General features: G+C 36.0%; 1 long non-coding RNA gene across 3 annotated transcripts in view; it reads left to right on the top strand.

Moving 5' to 3' along the window:
- LOC112447567 (uncharacterized) overlaps positions 1-25993 on the top strand; it is a 181988-nt gene that overhangs the window by 37532 nt on the left and 118463 nt on the right. For all 3 annotated transcript variants that reach the window (XR_003035768.2, XR_009495368.1, XR_009495367.1), the window contains exon 2: positions 10987-11042. This is a non-coding gene — a long non-coding RNA (uncharacterized lncRNA). The remainder of the gene's footprint in view (positions 1-10986; positions 11043-25993) is intronic.

Consider the following 25993-nt stretch of genomic DNA (forward strand, 5'->3'; position numbering starts at 1 on the left):
CTCCGCCATCTTGGCGCCTCCCTCCACTCCAGTACTCTTGCCTAGTAAATCCCATGGATGGAGGAGCCTGGTAGGCTGCAGTCCATGGGGTCGCTAAGAGTCAGACACGACTGAGTGACTTCACTTTCACTTTTCACTTTCATGCATTGGAGAAGGAAATGGCAACCCAGTCCAGTGTTCTTACCTGGAGAATCCCAGGGACAGGGGAGCCTGGTGGGCTGCCGTCTATGGGGTCACACAGAGTCGGACACGATTGAAGTGACTTAGCAGCAGCAGCTGCAGTGTTAGCTCTTATGATTAATGCTGCTATGAGTATACTCTTAAGAGCATATATTTTAACGAAAACTGTCAATAATTGCAAAATATAGTGTAAATGTATATTTAAAAGAAAACGACAATTTACATTCCCAGCTGCAGCACATAAGGATTCCATTTGATCTATATCCTCACCAACATTTTGAATTGTTAGTCTTTTACGTTTTAGCCCTTAGGTTTTGTATGATGACAGAGAAGCCTTAAGAACTGCTACAGTGTGCTACATGTCTGTCACTTTATTCAGGCATTTTTGTGCAGAAAGTATTTCCTTGCAGGTTTTTCTATAGAAATTGGAACACAGTAGAATGTAATATATTTGTAAAATAAATTATTACTTAAAAATTATTACTTCTAGTAGGAGATAATTAAATATTTTTGTGCATAGATATTTTCATGATTTCTTAAACTATGATTGAGCTATAAATATTTCTGACTTTATCATGTGGATGTGTAGTTTTCTCCTCTAGTTGTCTGCATCTCTTATTTAGAAATTGCTGCCACAGTTACATGAATCAGAGTATTAAAATGAACATGCATTTCCAAAGCTAAAATACGTATTCAGAAATACTTTGCTCTTGCCATGCAGGATACTGACTAATAGCAATGATTGAAGCAAATTACTGTTAAAGCCTGTTGAGTGCCCCTAGCCGATTCTGTTCTGAGGAGATCACAAGTGTGCTATAGAAGACTTTTCACTTTTTTGCACTGATATTCTTGGCTCCACTTTCTGTCCCAAACTATGGCAATTTCTTAATGACCTCAATTGAAGAATATTTGCTTTGGAAAACGGTTTTTCTCTGTTCATCCAGTATGTTCTGTATGTAACATTTTGTATTTTTCTCATTGGTTCCAGAACCTACTTATACACTCTCTCTTTTACTGTGTTCTCTAAGATCATAGGCTATTTCCAGTCCAGACCCTTGTCTAGTCACTCCTCCCGTGAATAAATGCTTAATTGCAGATTTTCCATTCTTGTTTGCCTGAGAGGTGACTATAGAGATTTTTTCTTTGAAGCCTAGGGTCAAGGGCTTGTCCGGTAACACAAGTCATGAATTGCAAGAAAGATGACCTTAATGTTTCTTGATTATAGCACTAGTCTTCATCTATAGATTTTCCACATATAGCTGAGGATATTTCTTGTTAAAAATTACTTCACAATTACCCTAACCACTGTACCCTCTTTCTGAAATGGGACTGGAGGCATGGAGCATTCACACTAATTATCAGCTGAAACAACCCTCATGCACTTGACACAGAAAAACACCTTCAAGTTCATGATGCTGTCAATTCTTATACATGGTAACCTTTACAACTAATTTTCACATTGTGAATATGATTGAGTGAGTAGAATCAAGCTTTCCTATGAAAATTTACTTCCTTTCTGTTTTCATTTTTTTTTACTGAAGTATAACATACATATTTAAAAGTACACAAATCACATGTGTATAGCCCAATACATTTTTACAAAGTAAACATGCCTCTATAACTGCCAAAAAAAGCAAGAAACTGAATATTCCCATTGCACAAGCAGTGCTTCTGCTTGCCTGCTAGTCAACCCACCCCCACCAAGGATAATCCTTTATTTGTTTCTTTACTAAATTTTAAATAAAATCTCACAGTATGCCAGACTACTTTGTGTGTGTGTGGGTGTGTATGTGTGTAGCTCCTCTTAGTCAACATTGTTTTTGAAATCAATCCATGTTTTAGTGGAGTAATAATTAGTTTATCTCAGTGCTATACAGAAAAGGTCAGAACACTTTTTCTATAAATAGTGAAAGTGAAGTCGCTCAGACGTGTCCGACTCTTTTGAGACCCCATGGACTATAGCCTACGAGGCCCCTCAGTCCATGGGATTTCCCAGGCGAGAATATTGGAGTGGGTTGCCATTTCCTCTCCAGGGGATCTTCCCATCCCAGGGGTGGAGCCAGTTTCTCCCGCAGTGCAAGCAGACACTTTACAGTCTGAGCTACTAAGGAAGCCCTTTTTCTGTAAAGGGCCAGGTAATACATTTTGTATCCTTGCAAGCCATATAGGTTCCATTGTAACTATTAAAACTGCTGGTATAGCACAAAAGAAGCTGTAGACCATATGCAAACAAAATAATACAATTATATTCTAATAAAACTTTATTTACAAAAACAGGGAGTGGGTCAGCTGTGTCAGCTGGTTTTAGTTTGATGACTGTCAAAAATCTTGAAGGTGGACTGCCCAGTCTGTCGAAGGCCTGATTTCTGAACTTCCAAAGCATTTACTTGGCTGAGTGATGAGATGTGTGGCTCAAAGGAGTAGAGCATACACCATAGACACCAAAGCAAAAGAAGTCATTTTGGGGAGGTTTATCCTGCCAAGGTCTGGGTTGCTTTTGAAGACTGCTAAAAATAGTCTCATACAGAGTGAGTCCACTGCCAGCGGTAATCAACAAAATGTCTTTATGGAGTCTGATCAGAATAATAGAGACTGAAGATACCTCAGTGTCTTTATAATTCACTAGTACCTTTCAGTTTTTGAAAAGTTATATAATAAATCATATTGCTAGATTTGTTTGTAGATGTTGAATTAACACAAGCCAAAGAGAGTTATCTGTTCCATCATCTTATTGTTGAGTTTGAAATATTTACATGCCTATGTTGACCATGGATAATCTTTATATATTTTATTATTCACATCACTTTTCATTTACTTTTATAACTGACCAGGTCACCCTAATGCAAACTTTCCAGTTTTCTTAAAAGTCTGATAGTTTTTATTTTCATTATAGTTTTGCTTCGTATCTTGGGGAATTCTAAATCTTCTTTTTGTTGTGGTTCAGTTAGAGCGCTGGAGTCCTTTTATTAGTTCCATCACCCTAATATAAACTTTCAGCTTTTCTTAAAAGTCTAATGGTTTTGATTTTCATTATAATTTTGCTTCATATCTCGGGAAATTCTGAGTCCTTTGTTTGTTGTTCAGTCACAGCACTGGAATCCTTTTTTAGTTCCATATTATTTTTCTTTTACTTTATCTTAAAATAGTCTATGTAGAATACAGTCACTGCTCTTATAAAGTTTTAAAAATGATTTGAAAATATCTGTATTTGAGATCAAAAACTTGAATATTTATCCATTTTCATAGTTACTTTGTAAGTACATCGAAGTATTGAATGACATATGCAGAGCTCATCATTATTATCTTTCTGTTTCATGAATAAATTACCAAGTGAATTATTCAAATTAAGTTTCATGAATTAATATCAAAGGATTAGTCTGTTCCTGACAATAGGTTAATAAATTGCAGAGTAAGCTACAGAGACCTTGCTTTTAAATAATTGGTATTATTTATTGTATTCTTAGATATAGGAATTTATTCTATGAGTTCATTTCCTTAAAATCTCCTGAGTCATATGTAAAGATTTTGTTCATATTGCTTTGTGTTGCATGATGGCTTATTTTTTCTCTTTCAATAATTTTCAAATGCACACATGACAAAAATTAATATGAATGAATTACCAGTTACCATCAATTTGCAAAATATAATGTATTAAATGTAACAAAAGGTAGGCAATACAGTAAAATATCACTGAAAGCAGGATATAAAAATTAATTTGTTACTCTAAAAGTAATAAATTATAAAACAGTTGAAGAAATATAGCTTTTCAATGCAATCATATTTATCAATAAATATTTATACTTTATCTGTTAATGTAATCTTCTAAACTTCTTGAACAATTTTTTCATTGTCATAAATGGTTTAATAAACACTGCTATAAACATATTTATAAATCTTATGGAACAAATCTCAGTATTATCTAGCCTTTCCTGTTCCATTTTAGTTTTCTACTAGAAGACTGACTCGACGCTTTTTTTTCATTTTTTTTTAATTTTATTTTTTAACTTTACAGTATTGTATTGGTTTTGCCATATATCAACATGATCTGTCATCCCTCTGAGTCGTCCCAGTGCACCAGCCCCAAGCATCCAGTATTGTGCATTGAACCTGGACTGGCAACTCGTTTCATACATGATATTATACATGTTTCAATGCCATTCTCCCAAATCATCCCACCCTCTCCTTCTCCCAAAGAGTCCAAAAGACTGTTCTATACATCAATGTCTCTTTTGCTGTCTTGTATACAGGGTTATTGTTACCATCTTTCTAAATTCCATATATATGCATTGCTGCTGCTGCTGCTAAGTTGCATCAGTCGTGTCTGACTCTGTGCGACCCCATGGACGGCAGCCCACCAGGCTCTGCCATCCCTAGGATTCTCCAGGCAAGAACACTGGAGAGGGTTGCCATTTCCTTCTCCAATGCATGAAAGTGAAAAGTGAAAGTGAAGTCGCTCAGTCATGTCCGACTCCTAGGGACCCCATGGACTGCAGCCTACCAGGCTCCTACTTCCATGGGATTTTCCAGGCAAGAGTATTGGAGTGGGGTGCCAAGTATACTGTATTGGTGTTTTTCTTTCTGGCTTACTTCACTCCGTATAATAGGCTCCAGTTTCATCCACCTCATTAGAACTGATTCAAATGTATTCTTTTTAATGGCTGAGTAATACTCCATTGTGTATATGTACCACTGCTTTCTTATCCATTCATCTGCTGATGGACATCTAGGTTGCTTCCATGTCTTGGCTATTATAAACAGTGCTGCGATGAACATTGGGGTACACGTGTCTCTTTCAATTCTGGTTTCCTCAGTGTGTATGCCCAGCAGTGGAATTGGTGTCATAAGGCAGTTCTATTTCCAGTTTTTTAAGGAATTTCCACACTGTTCTCCATAGTGGCTGTACTAGTTTGCATTCCCACCAACAGTGTAAGAGGGTTCTCTTTTCTCCACACCCTCTCCAGCATTTATTGCTTGTAGACTTTTGGATCACAGCCAGTTTGGCATGAAATGGTACCTCATAGTGGTTTTGATTTGCATTTCTCTGATAATGAGTGATATTGAGCATCTTTTCATGTGTTTGTTAGCCATCTGTATGTCTTCTTTGGAGAAATGTCTATTTAGTTCTTTGACCCATTTTTTGATTGGGTCATTTATTTTTCTGGAATTGAGCTGTAGGAGTTGCTTGTATATTTTTGAGATTAGCTGTTTGTCAGTTGCTTCATTTGCTATTATTTTCTCCCATTCTGAAGGCTGTGTTTACACCATGCTTATAGTTTCCTTTGTTGTGCAGAAGCTTTTAAGTTTAATTAGGTCCCATTTGTTTATTTTTGCTTTTATTTCCAATATTCTGGGAGGTGGGTCATAGAGAATCCTGCTGTGATGTATGTCGGAGAGCATTTTGCCTATGTTCTTCTCTAGGAGTTTTATAGTTTCTGGTCTTACGTTTAGATCTTTAATCCATTTTGAGTTTATTTTTGTGTATGGTGTTAGAAACTGTTCTAGTTTCATTCTTTTACAAGTGGTTGACCAGTTTTCCCAGCACCACTTGTTAAAGAGATTGTCTTTAATCCATGCTTCTTTACATAGTTTTATTTCATCTGTATCAACTACACTTTCTTAAAGTCGCTTAAGTTTCCAAATATTATTCCTGAGGGTTATAGACTTGGTATTTTGAGCTGTCCAGGGCTTCACAGCAGCTTATAACTAAAACGTAGAACAAAACCTGAAATCAAGGATTACTCTGGTAACTCACTGTACAAGAACTCAACTTGCTCACTGAGATACACAAGGAAACAGTGCACTATCTAGTGTAGCACATACAGTGCACGAGGCATGGTGCACTGAGGATGGCTCTGCACTTGTATTTCCTGCTAACGGAGCTCAGAACGTTTAGGAAGAGGGACTCAACAGTTAATGTATTCTGGGCCAATCCAGTGGCATCCCTGACATTAGTTAGTTAAAAAGATTTTATTTTTGTTTCATTCATATTTTTAAGCACTTATTTCTTAATAATATTATCAGATAATGGAAATAATGGAATAGGATTCTTCTCTTTATGCATTTCTGAAATAATTTATCCAGGTGAATAAGTCTATGGTAACTACCTTTTATTCTATTTAATACTCTAAATAACATAGAAAGACAAAGATATTTTAGAAAAAAAAATTTTTAGCTTTTATCTCTATTTCATTATTTTTAAAAGGAACAATTCTTTCATTTGTTTTGTATAGATCCTGGCTGTCTTTATAATAATTTTATTGACTCTGTTCCACAATAGCCATCAAATTATTAATTTTATCTGAAAGTAAAAGAGCATGTTTGTTAAGCTAACATTGAAACAAAGATCAAGATTAAGTGAAAATATTGGAAAGAGTTAGTTGCTCAGTTTGTCTGACTCTTTGTGATCCCAAGGACTGTAGCCCACCTGGCTCCTATGTTTATGGGATTTCCCAAGCAAGAATACTGGAGTGGGTTGCCATTTCCTTCTCCAGGGGATCTTCTTGACCCAGGGATCGAACCTGGGTCTCCAGCGTTGCAGGCAGAGTCTTTACATCTGAGCCACCAGGGAAGCCAAGCTGATTTTAAAAATGAAATGACTTATAACAATTTGAGAAAATACAGATGTACAATATTTTGGGAGAAAAAATTACACTTAAGTATGTGGTGCATGCATGCTCAGTCATGTCTGACTCTTAAGACACCATGAACTGTAGTCCGCCAGGCTCCTCTGCCTATGAGACTTTCCAGGCCCAAATACTGGAGTAGGTTGCCATTTCCATCTCCAGTGGATCCTCCCAACCCAGGGATCAAACCCATATCTCCTGCATTGCTGGCAAATTTGTTACCACTGAGCCATCTGGGAAGTCCTTAAGTATGTAGAAAGCATGAAAAAAAAATTTTTTTAAATCATTTCCACATAGGTTCAAATACAGTATCTTTTTTGCAGAGAATATGAATTAGTACTCCAAATATTTTTAAAACATCTGAAAATAGGCTAGTATTCTTGTTAGTAATGACTGAAGTAAGCCAACCTCTGCTTTAGCTGTCATGAAAATTATTAAAGAATAATGTCCCAGTTTGAGACCCTATATTTTAATACTAGCAAAGAACAGCAATCATATTTAAAGATTTAATAGAAAAAAAATAGCTAGTTATAGTAATCTTGGTGACAAAGTAAAAAAACACATATAGATGAACCTAAAATACAGGTTAAACCAAATAGTTTTTTTGATCAAAAAACATATACTTGAATAAAAACACAAAGAACTCAACTAATTATCACTTGTAGGAATTTGTCATTTCAGAAAATATGTATTTAAATAAAGCTAGCTTCATTTTTTTAATAGTTAAATATAATATTGACCTTAATGTGCTAGTTCATTTAGTGGCAGCAACTTAATTTTATCAGTGCAAATAAATCAGTGAATGCTGAATTTTTTTCAGTGAATGACATATTTCTTATTCTTCCTTTTTATTTCCTTGTACTTGAAGTGCTGGGTAATTTGAACAGAGAAGGGCAACAGATAGTCATCATATTCTTTCACTGCTGGCTTTGACTGACATTTCTGTGAAACCATTTTGTTTCTATGCAGGTCACTGAGCCTCCTGCCTTCTTAGATCCCCTGGTCCTCTCAAAGATGCTTCCATACTTCTTTAGCAGAAATCTTTAGATAGTCTTCTATAGTACTCTAGGTCATAAGCAACCTGTGAGGTATCTCAGACCCTTTCTATCTCTCACTGATCCAGGGATGTATTTTGAGCTTTCTCTTGATACAGAGGAATCTTGGGGAAGGTGCCTCCCGAGTTTTACACTGAAGGAGAAGCATCTGTCTTGTTGTCATTATTGTTTCATATTTTCCATAAATAGATTCTAAAATTTAACCAGGATTCTAGCTTTTCCAAGTTGCAGATTAATGAGTTGGTTTGGTAAAATAATATCTTCCATCAGGGACAACAATACCTTTCTTTAAATAAACATTTTGCCCCTCCCCTGTTAATGCCCACTATTTAATTTCTTTCACTGAAATAAATTAGAATCTTACACCATTTTCCCAAATATTTATCTTTATGCCATAAACTTCATTCGTGAAGCCCTTCAGATATTTTCTTTTCTAATAATCAGATGGCAGGCTACAAAGATTCAAATCCTCCTCCACTCTCCCCAAATCAAAAGATGATTAGCAACTTGCTCTCAGTTATAGGCAAAAAAAGAACATATATTATGAACAAGTGTGTTCTTCTCAGAAATACAAGCTTAAAAATTTTTGAAGTTCACATGTATACCTGTGGTGGATTCATTTTGATATTTGGCAAAACTAATACAATTATGTAAAGTTTAAAAATAAAATACAATTAATTAAAAAAATTTTTTTTGAAGTTCAATTATATAATTGAACAGCATTAGGGAAAAAATAAAAGACTTGTCTCATTAGAGACAGAAAAGGCAATGGAAAAATCCAACATTCACACATGAAAAGAAGAAATGAAGTCTTAACAGATTTGGATTAGAAGAAAGTTTCCTCAATCTAAAAATGGACATTTAAAAGATGCTATAGCTAACTTATTCAATAATTGGTAAATTACTGAACCATTTAAATCAATTGAAGTTAGGCATTAATCAAGGCTATCAACTGTTCAGTTCCACATCCAACATTATAGAGATTTTAGTATAGTGACAAAAAGAAAAATATATGTATAAACTTGGAAAATATTAATCTGTTTTCATTCAACATAATAGTTCACAGAAAATCTTTAAGGTTCACAGAGTTTGAGGTCAAAACTTAAAAAACATTAATATCTCTGTATTATTAGCAGTATACAATTGAAATATAAAATTAAAAAAATTATTTTTACCTTGACAGCAAAGTCATAAAAAGTCATACGCTTAGCCAGATTTACCAAAATATAAATGACCTTACTGAGAGAAATTTAGAACAAAAATATGTTACTGATTTGAAAGAACATTCTTCATATGTCAATTTCTTCAAATTGATTTATAGATTCAATTCAATTCCAGTGAAAACAACAGGCTATTTTGTAGAAATTGAGAAGCTGAATCCCAAATTTACACACTTGGGAGGGCACAGATTTTGGATGATATGCTAGGATCATTCCCTGGGGTCACCCTAAGTACACATTTTACCCTTTTGTTTTTTGCAGACAGAATACTGCACCAGGTGATTTGAAGAAAGAAATAGTGTGTGTATACTTAAACAACTCCCTTTAAGACTTTACAAGACTACCAATTCAAAGACATTTTCTTTTATTTCTAAACTGGATCAACTTAATTATGATTTGACAGTGTAGTAATCCCAAAGTTACTTACAAATATCTTCCCTGTATTTTCATGTTCTAAATAAGGTTATATAGAATGTGATTACTACAACTCATACAGACTGTTAAAATTAAGAAAGTAAATGTTCCTATGGTCAGAGTACTTTGGGGTAAAAAAAACATCTTCAACATTTGAGTTTATATTTGATAGGCTATTAATTTTTAAAATTTCCTTAATATTTGAACACAGATATTGTTCAAAAAGGTGCTTAAAATGAGAGATAATGCTACATTTTGAAAGATAATTAAAAGTTAATAAAATTTATTCTAAATGTGGTGGTTAAGTCACTAAGTCATGTTTGGCATCTCCGTGGACTGTAGCCGGCCAGGCTCCTATGTCCACGGGATATTTTAGGTAAGAATACCACAGTGGGTTGCCATTTCCTTCTCCATATTCTAAAAATGTAATAGTTTGCAAAATTAGCAGAACACTGCAACTCAACTATATGTCAATAAAAATAGAGAATGGTAACATTTTAAAAAAGTATTAACTGAGCACCTACTAATGCTCACATATAGTTTTAGACCTGGGCTTCAGCTAGTGGAGGGTGTTTAATTGAAGGAGATGAACCTTATTTATTCTTTAACTCAAGCTTTTAACTCATTTGCCAAATAGAGCTATTTTTCCAGATAACTTATTCAAACCATACTTTTAAAAATATGTTTAGTCATAAGGTTAATCATAAACTAATGTGGGATAGAAATTCAGACCATGTGAGGCAATACAAATATATTCCCCCAAATGAAAATATATTTTGGAAAAAGTTCATGCTGTTTCTCTCTCTGAATTTCACTTAAAACCAGTAACATCTCTGTATTTTCAATATTTTCAACTGTTTCAAGGTATAGGTTTAATGTTTACCCAACTAACTGGAGAAACATCTTAAAAAATGTGTTTATTTTTTATTGTATTCAATGATCATGACACTGAAAGATTAGAACTGAACAACAGCATCCTGCTAATCTAAAACAATAAGGATAATTTTGGTGGGGAAAATCTGGTTGGTTACTCAAGCTCAGAAAACAACATTTTTACCACAAAAATTCATGAAGGTATTCTTTAAACAGATAACATGTATAGTTTCATTCAAGTTTTTCAATATTTTCCATAATTTGAGAAAATACATGTCTAATAAAAGATATGTGTGTAAATATGGAGTTTAATTTCATATTGAACTGCATCACTGACTTTGAATGTTCATGTGATCACCTGCTCAGGAATTTCTGGTTATCTCATTTGAGAGCTTTTGACCTATGAAGCTTATTAGACAAAGCTGAGTCATGTGGCCCAAAGTGGCAGTATTAATTAATGTTCTCATAATGATCATTGGCTTAATCACATTCATAATTTAAGAAGTCTTGTGTCAGCTTTTACCAACGTGTTTACAGCTATAACAGTGGCAGTTATTGCACAATGTTTGATTAGTCGTTTCTAACAAGCTCACTTTTTCCTTTTATTTTTTTTCTTTTCAGATTTCCATTAGACATTTGGGATTTCTTCCAGTAACAAAAGGCAAAACATTGTAAAGGTAATAAACAAATGCATTCTTTACTATTGTATCCATGTCTTATATCAGTCGCATTTTCCATTATTAATTACTGATTACATAAACAACATTACACATACACTGGATATTTAACTAATCAAAAAACTAAATACATAAAGAAATTTTAGTGTCATCCATCAAGTACATACTGTCAGACACTCTGTCAGGTGCTTGATATATAGTATGTCTAATTCTCACAGTGACTCTACAAGGTTAATGAGAAATCTCATTATATGTAAGAAAAATGCTCGAACAGTTAATAGAAACTTGAATTTACACAGCTAACATGGAAAAATGGCCCAATTAAAACCAAATCTTTTGGCCTCAAATCTTGTTCTCTCCCTTATGGTATGTTGCTATCAGGTGCTATCAGGTCAAAAAGTAACTGATTAACTGTTTTACATGTTTTGTTTTACTGAGAACAGGTTTCCAAAGTCCAGTATATGTTCACAGAAATTAGAAGCCAAATTTTGATTTTGCATGATGATGAAAGGACACTAACCAAGGCACTCTTTCCCTTGGCTGTATGAAAATTAGTCATTCCTACTATTATCCCCCAGATTGGTAGCCTTCTTCTATCTTCCCTGATAGCTCAATTGGTAAAGATCCGCCTGCAATGAAGGAGACCCTGGTTCGATTCCTGGGTCGGGAAGAGCCACTGGAGAAGGGATAGATAGGCTAAGCCCTCCAGTATTCTTGGGCTTCCCTTGTGGCTCAGCTGGTAAAGATTCTACCTGCAGTGTGGGAAACCTGGGTTGATCCCTGGGTTGGGAAGATCCTCTGGAGAAGGGAAAGGCTACCCACTCCAGTATTCTGGCCTGGAGAATCCCATGGACTGTATAGTCCATGGGGTTGGAGAGTCAGACATGACTGAGTTTCACTTTCTATTTTTTAATTTACAACTCCACTTCATAAAACCAACACACACCCTACCCACTCCCAAAATGGCCTTCATAAGAAATGTATATTAACAAATGCATTTTCCCTTTTCCTATCTTCTAAACTTTCTACTCAGTTGCTTCTGTTTTGAAGTCTGCTAACAGGGTTTGGGCCTTCTGTGATGGAGGGTTGGTAGAAAAGTGAGAGGAAGAGAAATAACAGAAAGTGCTGGTGTATTCTATAGAGAAAAGTTGAGTGAGCAAAGGAAGAGCTAGAAATTCTTAGCATACAGAATGTATGAAAGCAGGTGAAGTTCAAGGGGTGAGATGAAAGCTCTGAGTTGTCTGTGAGAACCCAGTCTGGAACAAAGATTTTCTAGGTACTGGACAGTGAAAATCATAGACAGTTGGAAGGAGAAAGAATTTGTGAGTTAAGAAACAAATTAAAAGAAAAAAGTGTTTATTTTGTATAGTGGTATAGTGAAAGTGAAGTCGCTCAGTCGTGTCCGACTCTTTGCAACCCCATGGACTGTAGCCTACCAGGCTCCTCTGTCCATGGGATTTTCCAGGCAAGAATACTGGAGTGGGTTGCCACATATAGGGGTATAGCTGAGCCGATTAACAATGTTCAGGTGAACAGCAAAGGGACAGGGACAGAGCCACACATATACATATACATATTCATGTATCCATTCTCCCCCAACTCGCTGCCCATTCAGGCTGCCACATAACATTGAGCAGAATTCCATGTGCGATACAGTAAGTGCTTGTTGGTTATACATTCAAAATACAGAAGTGTGTACATGTCCATTCCACACTCCCTAACTATCCCTTCCCCCAATCCTTCACCCTGGCATCCATAAATTGTTTCTCTAAGTCTGTGAGTCTGTTTCTGAGACAGAGATTTTTATAAGTTCCATGGATTATACGTTTGGTTCTCTCAGTCACAAAGTTCTTGCATAACTCTTTTATGGGTCAAGAAATTGTTCATTTTCCCAGTGGCAATGCTTACTCTACCTTTGCATATCTGAAACTGTTAACCATGACTTAAAGAGACTGGCTAGCAAGTACACTTTGTAATATCTCTGTTAGAGGGCAGAGGATGCCTACATCTTAAATCCTAAAGAGAAGAAAAAGAATTGTATCTGGCTATCATTATCGTCTTCTCTGTAGGGGATTCCACCATTTTATTTACTGACTTGTCTTAAAAATACTTATGAATGTATATGATAACAAAGGGAATATCTCCTGATCTATAATTAAAAAAAAAAGTCTTAAAATAATCCCTTTAATCCTTAATGTAGTATATTTTGTTAACTCATTTGAAGTCATTAGCTCTGGGGATATTGATTCGGAACGGTAGCCTTAGATAGAATGCCTGACACAGGACACTTGGCGGGCAGGAGCAGCACTGCCTTTGGAATAACCCAAGTCCAGGTGCAGACGTGGCAGAGGCGGAACATGGGCTTTGTCTCATCCAGTATGACCTATTCATTCACTGTCATACAAGTGATGACCAAAACATAATCTTCAGTTGTTTTCAGAGGAAACACAAAGAAATATATTTTGAAGCACTGAATAAAATGGGAATGTAGCATTAGCCTCATTTTCAAGGCTAGTAAGAGTAAAAGATCATAAAATCTTCCATAAAACACTCAAAAAAGCACAAACTTTATGAACACGGTTGATAACAATAATTTTCTTTTGGCTGAAAGGAATATAAAGTTCACCAAACAAAGCTATGTTTTTAGTGCCTTAAAATAACATGAACACTCTGGTTCATTGGATGTCCTATATTCAGCAAATTAATTGGGACAAACCACTTCAGGAAAAAAAAAAAAAAAGTATGCTGAACATTATTTTATTTCCTTTTAGTTATGCTTCAAAGACATACTGATAAAAAGGTTTTCTAAAAGCAAGGTGGTTAATTACTAGGGTTGTTCTGCTCTGAGATCACATTTAAACTGCAATTACTCTAAAAGCAAGATTATAGCTACTACAGTTGCCCAGTTCTAAACCTGTATCAGCAGGAAGGTTTTATGAGTATTAAATGGATTGTGACTTCACTCTTTTCTCTAATTATTTTGTTTATTGGGAAAGGAAGGTAATCATCATAAAATTAAATATCTAATCACAGAGGCTCAACTGACAAATGGCTAATAAGCTGTTTTGTAGACTAAAACAATATTACAAATGTACTTGGCCCTAAAAAAATAAATGTCTCTGTTGTATCTCTCACACTTAATGCCGTTTTAGCAGAACAAGATTATATCTTTAAAAAATAAGGGAGGAGCAAATACAGTTATAGTAGGTCTATTTTCAAGGAGCTCATGATGTTCTGTGACAGACCACACTGCACTGATTCCATGGGAAATTTCTTTCACCTGACTGGATGTATAATAAAGTTCTTACATCCAAATTCAAATTTTACAGTATTTTCTTTACGATATGCAACATGGTAGGATATGCAGGAAAAAATGTCACATTAAGAAAAGGTCAGTAATCTATCTCTCGTTTACATTATAAAAACAGGAAAATGTCAAGGAGAGTCTTACATAACTTAGACCCTACAATTCTGGATTATTTTACTGTGTTTTAATATTAATTGTAACTTTGAGTTATGTTTGGTGGAAATGTTCTATTAAATGGTCTACAACTACACTTTTCTTTGCAACATGGTCAGTTATGTCATATTTATATCACAAAAAGTGACAAATGGTACAAATTAAGGCTTGATTCATTGTCTTGGATGTCCAAACTTTAAAAGTGACAATAACAAAATTAAACTTAAAAGTATATCCTGTCTGTAACTAGTGCCTTGTAAACAGCACAAAACTTTAAGTAAATGTTCTTCCAACATTAAAAAAAAAAATTTAAAAAAGCTATCGTTTAATTCAGTAAAGAAGCTGTTTCTAACATAGAAGAGTGAAGTTGGGACATATGCTTTTTCTTACACTTCTGTCAAAAATATCAATAGACATTATTATTAGAAATACACTTGTTCTTCATTTGCAATTATAGTTTGGCTATAGATAACAATAGTTTGGTAAAAAGCAATGATGGAGAAGGAAATGGCACCCCACTCCAGTACTCTTGCCTGGAAAACCCCATGGATGGAGGAGCCTGGTGGGCTGCAGTCCATGGGGTCACAAAGAGTTGGACACAACTGAGCGACTTCACTTTCACTTTCATGCATTGGAGAAGGAAATGGCAACCCACTCCAGTGTTCTTGCCTGGAGAATCCCAGAGATGGCAGAGACTGGTGGGCTGCCGTCTCTGGGGTCGCACAGAGTCGGATACGACTGAAGCAACTTAGCAGCAGCAGCAATGATGGCATTTAATAAGAAAAAATTGGGTTTGTGGGATTTATTGTTTTGTATAGCTTAGCATTAAAATTTAGTGTTACTTAAAATTATCTTCTACATATATTATATATCAGTAAGGTCTACAACATAAATTATATATAAATATATAGATTATATATGTATACATATGTTTTTGAAAGGTGATTCTTGAACATTTAGCAGCACACTGCTGATTCAAACATACTGTATCAATAATTATGTAAGATATATGAATATAAAAACCTCATTTAAAAGACAAAGATGGCCACAGTTGATTGAAAATAAGGCAGAGCTTACTATACACTTCTAAGAGATTTATCTTACACAGATATACAAAAAATATTGAAAGTAAAAATATGTTCAAAAAACATAATATGCAATACTTAAAGTATTATAGTATCAAATGGAACAGATTTGAATGAAAAAAGTACTATTTGAGAAAAAGAGATTTTCATAATATTAAAATAGTCCTGCTTCCTGAATTTAAATGTACAATTAAATGCAACAAACAATACACTCATAAAATACAAAAGAGAAAAATGGTGACACTAAAATGAGAACTATACAATCCTCAAAAATAAGAGACTATTTTAAGACACTGTTCTCAAAAACTGATAATGAAAATTCAGAAAAAATTCAGTGAGAATATAAGAGATTTGAACAATAGCATGGGCAGAACTGGCACAACGGCTGTATAGTTAACAAAAGTTATCAATAGTAGAAAAAACATTATATAGATACACAAGTGACTTTTACCATAATATACTATAGTCTAAGCCAAAAAACAACTCTTATTGAAAGTAAAAGGATGAAAATTTATGTATAGAACATATTCTCTGAGAACAAAGGAATTAATATACAGATTCAAAAAAATATTTCTAGAGTATGATCATATGCTTGGAAATTTAAGAACAATATAATTGCAAATAAGTCAGTGGTCAAAAAAAGAAAATGGAAATAAATTTTGTTGCTAGTCTGCCAAACACTTTGGTGGAAAGAAAAAAACAAATGAACAAAGAGACGGCTATAAAGAAATATAATAACCTGAGAGATTTAAAAATAGAAGAAATTTATTTCTCACAGTTTTGGAGGCTGGGAAATCCACTGGATGACACTGGCACTTCCCAGTGTCTGCTGAGAGTCTGCTTCCTCCAGGACAGGGCCATCTTGTCACTGCAGCATCACATTGCAGAAGAGACTAGCTAGCTAGTCTGGGGTCTCTTTAATAAGGAATTTAATTTCACAGGCAGAGCCCCATTGGCCGAGCTTCTTGACCTACTCACCTTCCAAAGGCCCCGCACTTAAACACTTCACCATGTGGGTGATGATTTCAACATAGGAGTTTTGGGAAACATTCAGACCACAGCATACCTCCTGCCTCCACAGCCCACCAAAGTGGTATATTCTACATTTGGCACAACTGATGAGCCTACATTTACTCATCAGTGTCACGCAGAGTCCACATGATCAGGAAGGGAGATAAGATGATCAAGTTGCAGAAATCCCTTCTGTCAGACACTGCCTGTGCGCATGCATGCTAAGTCACTTCAGTCATGTCTGACGCATTGTGAGCCTATGGATTGTAGGCTGCTAGGTTGCTCTGTCTATGGAATTCTCCAGGTAAGAATACTGGAGTGGATCGCCATTTCCTTCTCCAGGGAATCTTCCTGACTCAGGGATTGAACCTGCATCTCTTATCTCTCCTGCATTGGCAGGCAGGTACTTTACCACTAGAGCCACCTGCGAACCCCCTGTGAAACATTAAGGACATTTTAAAAAAGTATTTTTAAATTTATTTGCATTATAAACAAACAGGTTGTGTATACCTACAGATGTCTATATATGTGTATTATGGACTCCTGGTGCATGTACACAAAAAACTGTCACATGTACAGTGTTGTCACTTTTTTAAAAAGTCAGTTGAAAATAATGGGTATAGTTTAATTTATGTTTTGCCAAAAATTACAAAACAAAAACACGTAAAACAACTTAAAGATATGAATGTAGTACTTTATGTGAAGATGAATGTAAAAAGTATGTAAGTGAAGATGTATTGAAAAACCTTTAAATTTGGCACATAGAGACATCCTTTGACCTTCACTAGAGGCCAAGGCATCATTTCATTTAAACATTAAAGCAACTTTTGCTTTTATTTGCTTAAAATACTAAAGAATTTTAACTTGGCACCAATATAATTAAGTAGGGAAACAAAAACACATCACTGAAAGCATGTGACAAAACTCAGGTACAAGATAGTTCTCTAAAACACTTATAAAATGCTTCTATTATTGCATATTTTATCACGGATAAAAATGCAGAAACACTGAAGAATAGTTTTACAGAAGGAATGTCTCAGATCCCTTTATCAATCCACGTATCCTCTATGTTCTGCTTACCTATTTGTTGTGAGAAAAAGAAACATTTAAACACAAATTCTTTTATGCAGAGCCCGGGTTCCGTTTATGTGCTAATCTTGGGTCAAATAATGGAGAAACATCTGTCCAGTTTCCTGAGAAGTCTTGTAAAGTTACACATGAAACTCAATGATGTCTTTTAAATTCCCATGAATGCGTTGACTGCCATTTTGTCTAAACTCCATACTTTTTAGATTATTAGGAGGATCTTAGTCTATTATTCAGAACTCAACTGCATCCATTTTCAGTGATCGCTGTGCCCCTCAGACGCTATTAGAAGTCAGGAGATAGGAAGTGGACTGCATAGAGTGACTGAACTGAACTGAATCAGCTGTCTTTAAGGCATTAGATTCACAGATGTTGAAGGAGGAGGAAGAGGGAAAGGAAAAGTGAAAAGGTGCTCTTACTTGAACTTCAGTGCAGTTCAGTCCCTCAGTTGTGGCGGGCTCTTTGCAAACCCATGGACTGCAGCACAAGAGGCCTCCCTGTCCATCACCAACTCCTGGAGTTTACTCAAACTCATGTCCATTGAGTTGGTGATGCCATCCAGCCATCTCATCCTCTGTTGTCCCCTTCTCCTCCTACCTTCAATCTTGAACGTGGCACGTTGGTAATCCTCTGGGACTCTTGCTATTTTCAGACTAACACTGACTGGCTTTCAGTTCAGTTCAGTTCAGTCCAGTCTCTCAGTCGTGTCTGACTCTTTGCAATCACATGAATCACAGCATGCCAGGCCTCCCTGTCCATCACCAATGCCCAGAGTCCATCCAAACCCGTGTCCATCGAGTCAGTGATGCCATCCAGCCATCTCATCCTCTGTTGTCCCCTTCTCCTCCTGCCCTCAATCTTTTTCAGCATCAAGATCTTTTTAAATGAGTCAGCTCTTTGCATCAGGTGGCCAAAGTATTGGAGTTTCAGCTTCAGCATCAGTCCTTCTAATGAATATTCAGGACTGATTCCCTTTAGGATGGACTGGTTTGATTTCCTTGCAGTCCAAGGGACTCTCAAGAGTCTTCTCCACACCACAGTTTAAAAGCATCAATTCTTCGGTGCTCAGCTTTCTTTATAGTCCAACTCTCACATCCATACATGACCACTGGAAAAACCATAGCCTTGACTAGACGGACCTTTGTTGGCAAATTAATGTCTCTGCTTTTTAATATGCTGTCTAGGTTGGTCATAATATTCCTTGCAAGGAGTAAGCGTCTTAATTTCATGACTGCAGTCATCATCTGCAGTGATTTTGGAGCCCAGAAAAATAAAGTTAGCCACTGTTTCTGCTGATTCCCCATCTATTTGCCATAAAGTGATGGGACCAGATGTCATGATCTTCGTTTTCTGACTGTTGAGCTTTAAGCCAACTTTTTCACTCTCCTATTTCACTTTCATCAAGAGGCTCTTTAGTTTTTCTTCACTTTCTGCCATAAAGGTGGTGTCATCTGCATATCTGAGGTTATTGATACTTCTCCCAGCAATCTTGATTATTGATTCTCATGATGTACTCTGGATATAAGTTAAATAAGCTGGGATTGTCACAGCCTTGATGTACTCTTTTCCTATTTGGAATCAGTCTGTTGTTTCATGTCCAATTCTAATTGTTGCTTCCTGACCTGCATACAGGTTTCTCAAGAGGCAGGTCAGGTGGTCTGGTATGCCCATCTCTTTCAGAATTTTCCACAGTTTATTGTGATCCACACAGTCAAAGGCTTTGGCATAGTCAATAAAGCAGAAATAGATGTTTTTCTGGAAATCTTTTGCTTTTTCCATGATCCAGCAGATGTTGGCAATTTGATCTCTGGTTCCTCTGCCTTTTCTAAAACCAGCTTGAACATCTGGAAGTTCATGTATTGCTGAAGTCTGGCTTGGAGAATTTTCAACATTACTTTATTAGTGTGTGAGATGAGTGCAATTGTGTGGTAGTTTGAGCATTTTTTAGCATTGTCTTTCTTTGGGATTGGAATGAAAACTGACCTTTTCCAGTCCTGTGGCCACTGCTGAGTTTTCCAAATTTGTTGGCATATTGAGTGCAGCACTTTCACAGCATCATCTTTCAGGATTTGGAATAGCTCAACTGGAATTCCAGCACCTCCACTAGCCCTGTTCTTAGTGATGCTTCCTAAGGCCCACTTGACTTCATATTCTAGGATGTCTGGCTCTAGGTTAGTGATCACACCATCATGATTATCTGGGTTGTGAAGATCTTTTTTGTCCAGTTTTTCTGTGCATTCTTGCCATCTGTTCTTAATATCTTCTTCTGTTAGGTCCCTACCATTTCTGTCCTTTATTGAGCCCATCTTTGCATGAAATGTTCCCTCGGTATCTCTAATTTTCTTGAAGAGATCTCTAGTTTTTCCCATTCTATTGTTTTCCTCTATTTCTTTTCATTGATCACTGAGGAAGCCTTTCTTATCTCTCCAAAGCCCGACAAAGGCAGGATTCTGCATGCATTTCACTTGGGCATGTTTCTGTGAGTACCTGGGAAAGCCCAATGTGGGACTCTACTAGGCAGTTTCTTGATGTAGAAGATGCTACCAGAACTTGCCTCCATGCCTATCTCAGTCCTAACCAAACTGACAGCTCCTTCCAAGATCTGGCCTTCTTTCTTCCAGCCATTCCACTGTACTGTTTGGGGGATGAGTACCATGATGATGATGGGACTGGTTCTAGCACCTTTTAAAGCAGCTTGATACAAAAATGGTCGAGTCACTTATTAGAGACTATCCACATTTTGATTTCTAGGCACTTTTTCTCTAACCTTGGACTTTAGTCACAATTCAGGTGAAGTTGGAGAAAACAGCCTTTGGACATAAACTACAATAAGCGTTAACACTTCCAAATTCTTCTGGCTGTATACAGTGATTTTCCTTACTTTAACTAAAGTTCTAAGACCATGCATTGCCTGGTATTCTCCTTCTGTCCTACTCTATATAGTACATAAAATGCATCAAAACTATTTATTTCTTAAAAAAGACACTTCTAATAATGTCCCACATTCAGCCTTATGATTTGTGCATTACTACATATGTTTTTGTTTTAGGTTTTTCTGATTTTGACTGAAATTTATTCATCTTCCCTCAGTTCTCTTAGGGCCTTCCCTGGTGGCTCAGAAGTAAAGAATCCTCAGGTTCGATCCCTGGGTCTGGAAGATCCCCTAGAGAAAGAAATGGCAACCCACTCCAGCATTATTGTCTGGGAAATCCCATGGACAAAAGCGCCTGGCAGGCTACAATCCATGGGGTTGCAAAAGAGTCGGATACAACTTAGTGACTAAACAGTAATAACAACTCTCTTACCATCTTTTTATCTCTCTTAGCATGCTAAGTTGCTTCAGTTGTGTCCGACTTTTTGTGACCCTTTGGACTGTAGCCCGCCAAGTTCCTCTGTCCATAGTTTTCTCCAGGCAAGAATACTGGAGTGAGTTGCTATGCTCTTGCCCCAGGGATGATCGAAACCACATCTTTTAACTTCTCCTGCACTGGCATGGGGGTTCTTTACCATCAGTACCATTTGGGAAAACCAAGTTAAGCCAATCTATTAACATATAGCTGGTATTTATTCATTAGTCAAAATTTATACAGTTCATCCCATGTACCATGTACTGGTTTAGAGAATATAAAATCAACAGTGAGCAAAATAGACACTTTATCTACTTTTATTGTATTTTTTCCTTCAATTCTTGAGCCTATTAAACTAATTTAGTGTTGGGAGTGTCTCAGAGAGTGCTAGTATTGGATAGCAAAATGATAATAAAAAGATTTTTATCTGAGCATTAAAATGAGAAATTTACAGCAAGCATAATCCTTAATGTCTAAGGAGAAATGCAAATATAACTTCATTAACTGTATCTTTCATAACATTATTATTTAAATGGCCTATGACATTTAATTCTGAGCAAAAGGGAAAATCCAAGCTCATTAATAATTAGCACTTTCCTTTCAGTCGCTTATATGTACCAGACCAAAAGTTTATCTCTCGTACTTTGTAAACATAAAGTAATGAAGAATATTTCTGAAGACTGTGGACTTTCAGAAATGTTAAATCATTATCATAATGCTGTACTGTAGATAAAATTAAGAACTAGAGTAAAGCAAAGCTGTCCTTAATAAGAAATGGACACAATGGCAAAAGAGCCAATATATAGAGGTGGTGTTTCTGAAGAACAACAACAAAAAAGCAAAAACCGCCGGTGCTGTGAGCAATTGTGGAACACGTGGAAGCCTGTCGTTAGTCCAAATATAATGCAATCAAGAATATGTTAAACAGAGTTAGGCAGAGTGCAATTTTTATCCAGCTATATACCATGCAGAATTGTATTGCTTAAGGTATTGAAGTCTCAGCATCCTAAAGACAGGAATTATTATATTTCTCTTATGCAATCTAAAGGGATTTTCTGACCCTCAATGCGCAAATTTATGTAGAGTACCATGTGCTATAAGAAATATTGCAGTGCACAGCATTATTATCAAGTATGTGCGGTTTCTTAGTCATTTATTAAATAGAAAACATGAGCTAAACATTTATATGTTGGAGTTGTTTACAATATTAGTTGGATATAATTGGTATAATTAAAATTGCTTAATTTGTAAGCAAATATTTATCTAAAGACATTCTGTGCAATATAAAGGAAGTTTAATAAGCCTTTAATTACTGCAGAACAATCATATGGAAGTCATGGACTTTACCTCCTGACACATCTTAAAATGTTTCTTTTTTTTTTTTCTGCTAATATTCCTAATCAGTGTGCCTAGTTAATATGATATTTTCTTTATTGCTTCACTTGCAGTTCCATGATTATCACTATAACAAAACTATGTTCTTAATTGTTGGCTATATTTATAAACATTAACTAATGTAGCAAATAAACTAAGAAAATAGACAAGCAAAGAAAATCTCCTCAAAGTTAGAATGGAGTAAATCCTCCCTGTTAAACAAATAATGTCTTTTGATGTTTTCAGAAGGGGAAGGCAGTCTTTAAAAAGTGCAGCAAAATGTGTGGAATAAAGTTATTCTGTGTGTTGAAGGGTGTTATTTATAAAAAAAAAATTGTTGGTGCTTTAATCATGTCACAGATTTAAGAGCTCTTTGAAATGTGGTGTATATAGTGTATATATAACTGTAAGTATCATTAAAATTACCATTATTTTTACTAGTAAATATGCTACAGATAAGTAGGAATAATGTGCAAGTCTTTTACCCTCACTGACCATTAAGTTCTCCATGCCAGCACACTTCCATACAAATTATGGTATATACATCATGTCTGAAAAAGCAAATAATTGAATCATCTAACTAATGTGTATATTGTATACCAATTACTCATTGTCTAGGCAGTACTAATCTACTAGTAGTCATGTAAAGAAAATCTTTATTCTTGCATAACATAAACTGTTGTTAAATTAGATAGATAACTGATCAGACACATGAATAAGCAAAATGAATAAAAATTTAAAGTAGCTAATACAAAGCAATAAAATGATATGGGGAAGGAAGTTGGGGATAATCAAGCACAGGAGAACAATGTGTTACCTAGAGCAGGCCTTTTTGAAGAGATGACAGTTTAGTGACAATATAGAAGAATGAGAACAAACAATGCTAACATCTATGGAAATAAAATTATACTCAAGGAAAACAGCAAGTGTAAAGCCCTGAGGTAGGAGCTTGCCTGGATTGTTGGTAGACCAGGAAGTTGGCAACTATGGTTTGATCAGAATGAAGAGGAGAGAGAATTATAGGAGATGAAGTCAAATAAATAATAACAGGAACTTAGAAGACATACTTGCTTACAGATCATTTTAAGGATATTGGCTTTTACTTTAGAGAGATGGGACGCCACCAAAGGGTTTTTAGACAAGAAATATCAGAATCTGCCATATTTTAGTAGATTCACTTTGACTGCTGCATTGCGCATAGATTTCAGGGATGGAGAATAAAGGCAACTTAGAAGTCTATTAGAGTAACTCAGGAGAGAAATTTTACAAAGGGATTGGAGCGGTTATAGGAGGAGAAAAACAAAAAGAGTATCATGAATTTAAAGCTAAAGTGAAGGAAATGCTTCCAGGAACAGTTGTAATAAACTGTTTCAAATGTTGATGAGCCAAAGGAGAGGGCAAAATATTGGCAATTAGGAGTTCCATCATGTAGGTCAACTGTGACCTTGCTTAGAGCAAATAGTTCTGCAGAGTCAGTATTACCAAAAGTCAACTGAATAGATAAAACAGTCAGCCACTATTTAGAGACATTTGGCTTCCCTGGTGGTGCTAGTGGTGAAGGACACACTTGCCACTGAAGATAGATGCAAGAGACAGGGGTTTGATCCCTGGGTCAGGAAGATCCCCTGGAGGAGGGCATGGCAACCTCAACATTCAAAAAACTAAGATCAGGGCATCTGGTCCCATCACTTCATGGCAAATAGATGGGGAAACAGTGGCAACAGTGACAGACTTTATATTCATGGGTTCCAAAATCACTGCAGATGGTGACTGCGGCCCTGAAATTGAAAGATGCTTGTTCCTTGGAAGAAAAGCTATAATGAACCTAGACAACGTATTAAAAAGCTGACATTACTAACAAAGGTCCCATAGTCAAAGCTATGGTTTTTCCAGTAATCATGTATGGATGTGAGAGTTGGACTATAAAGAAAGCTGAGTGTCGAAGAACTGATGCTTTTGAGCTGTGGCATTGGAGAAGATTATTGAGAGTCCCTTGGACTGCAGTGAGATCCAACCAGTCAATCTTAAATGAAATCAGTCCTAAATATTCATTGGAAGGATGGATGCTGAGGCTGAAACTCCAATACTTTGGCCACCTAATGAGAACAACTGACTCATTGGAAAAGACCCTTATGTTGGGAAAGACTGAAGGCAGGAAGAGAAGAGGATGACAGAAGGTAAGATGCTTGGATGGCATCACCAACTTGATGGACATGAATTTGAGCAAGTTCTGGAAGTTGGTGATGGACAGGGAAGACTGGAGACTGGAGTGCTGTAGTCCATGGTGTCTCAAAGAGACACAACTGAGCAACTGAACTGAATTTGAGACATTAGGATTCATCAAAATTTTTAAGAATTAAGTTTTTAATTAAAAAATTTCAATATAGTTTCTAAAACTCTAATTTATAGCAGATTTTATATTAAAATAACTAAAATATGATTTTATCATCTGAAGTAGGTCATAAATTTTGTTTTTTTGAAAATGAATTTTCAACCTCGATTGTTTTTTTCATTTAGATTATCTCAATTGCAGTATTTTATATATATATATATACATATATATAAGATTTGTAACTGATTTTTACCTAAGAACAGTTCAGGACACTTAGCCCTTAATAGCTTTGGTTGATGTCTTCTTTGTGATTCACCTTGGTACTTGATAGGCACATTTGAATTTTCACACATTGATATTCATGGAGTCATTCAATATATATGTGTTGTTTTGCCACAGGAATATTTACGTTCACAGGTATACTAACAAAACCTATTATGGCAGAATATGGACTTGATAGCAACTGAAGGTAAGCTAGTGCATTGATTGATAGTATCATCATAACTATCTCCTCAAAAAAAGAAATATCAGGGTAGTGAGATTGCTGGGTCATACGGTAGTTTTATTCCTAGTTTTTAAATGAATCCTCGTATTGTTCTCCATAGTGGCTATATCAGTTTACATCCCACCAACAGAGCAAGAGGGTTCCCTTTTCTCCACATCCTCCCCAGCATTTATTGTTTGTAGATTTTTTGATGATGGCCATTCTGACCACTGTGAAATGACCTCATTGTAATTCTGATTTGGTTTTTCCAGTAGTCGCGTATGGATGTGAGAGTTGGACTGTGAAGAAAGCTGAGCACTGAAGAATTGATGCTTTTGAACTGTGGTGTTGGAGAAGACTCTTGAGAGTCCCTTGGACTGCAAGGAGAAAACCAGTCCATTCTAAGGGAGATCAGTCCTGGGTGTTCTTTGGAAGGAATGATGCTAAAGCTGAAACTCCAGTACTTTGGCCACCTCATGTGAAGAGTTGATTCATTGGAAAAAACTCTGATTCTGGGAGGGATTGGGGGCAGGAGGAGAAGGGGACAACAGAGGATGAGATGGCTGGATGGCATCACTGACTCGATGGACATGAGTCTGAGTGAACTCCGGGAGTTGGTGATGGACAGGGAGGCCTGGCGTGCTGCGATTCATGGGATTGCAAAGAGTCAGACACGACTGTGTGACTGAACTGAACTGAACTGAATGCATACATATGGAATCTATAAAAATGACTGATGAACCTATATTCAGGGCAGGAATAGAGACAGAGA

The sequence above is a fragment of the Bos taurus genome, chromosome 7 (assembly GCF_002263795.3).
Source record: "Bos taurus isolate L1 Dominette 01449 registration number 42190680 breed Hereford chromosome 7, ARS-UCD2.0, whole genome shotgun sequence".
NCBI lineage: Eukaryota > Metazoa > Chordata > Mammalia > Artiodactyla > Bovidae > Bos > Bos taurus.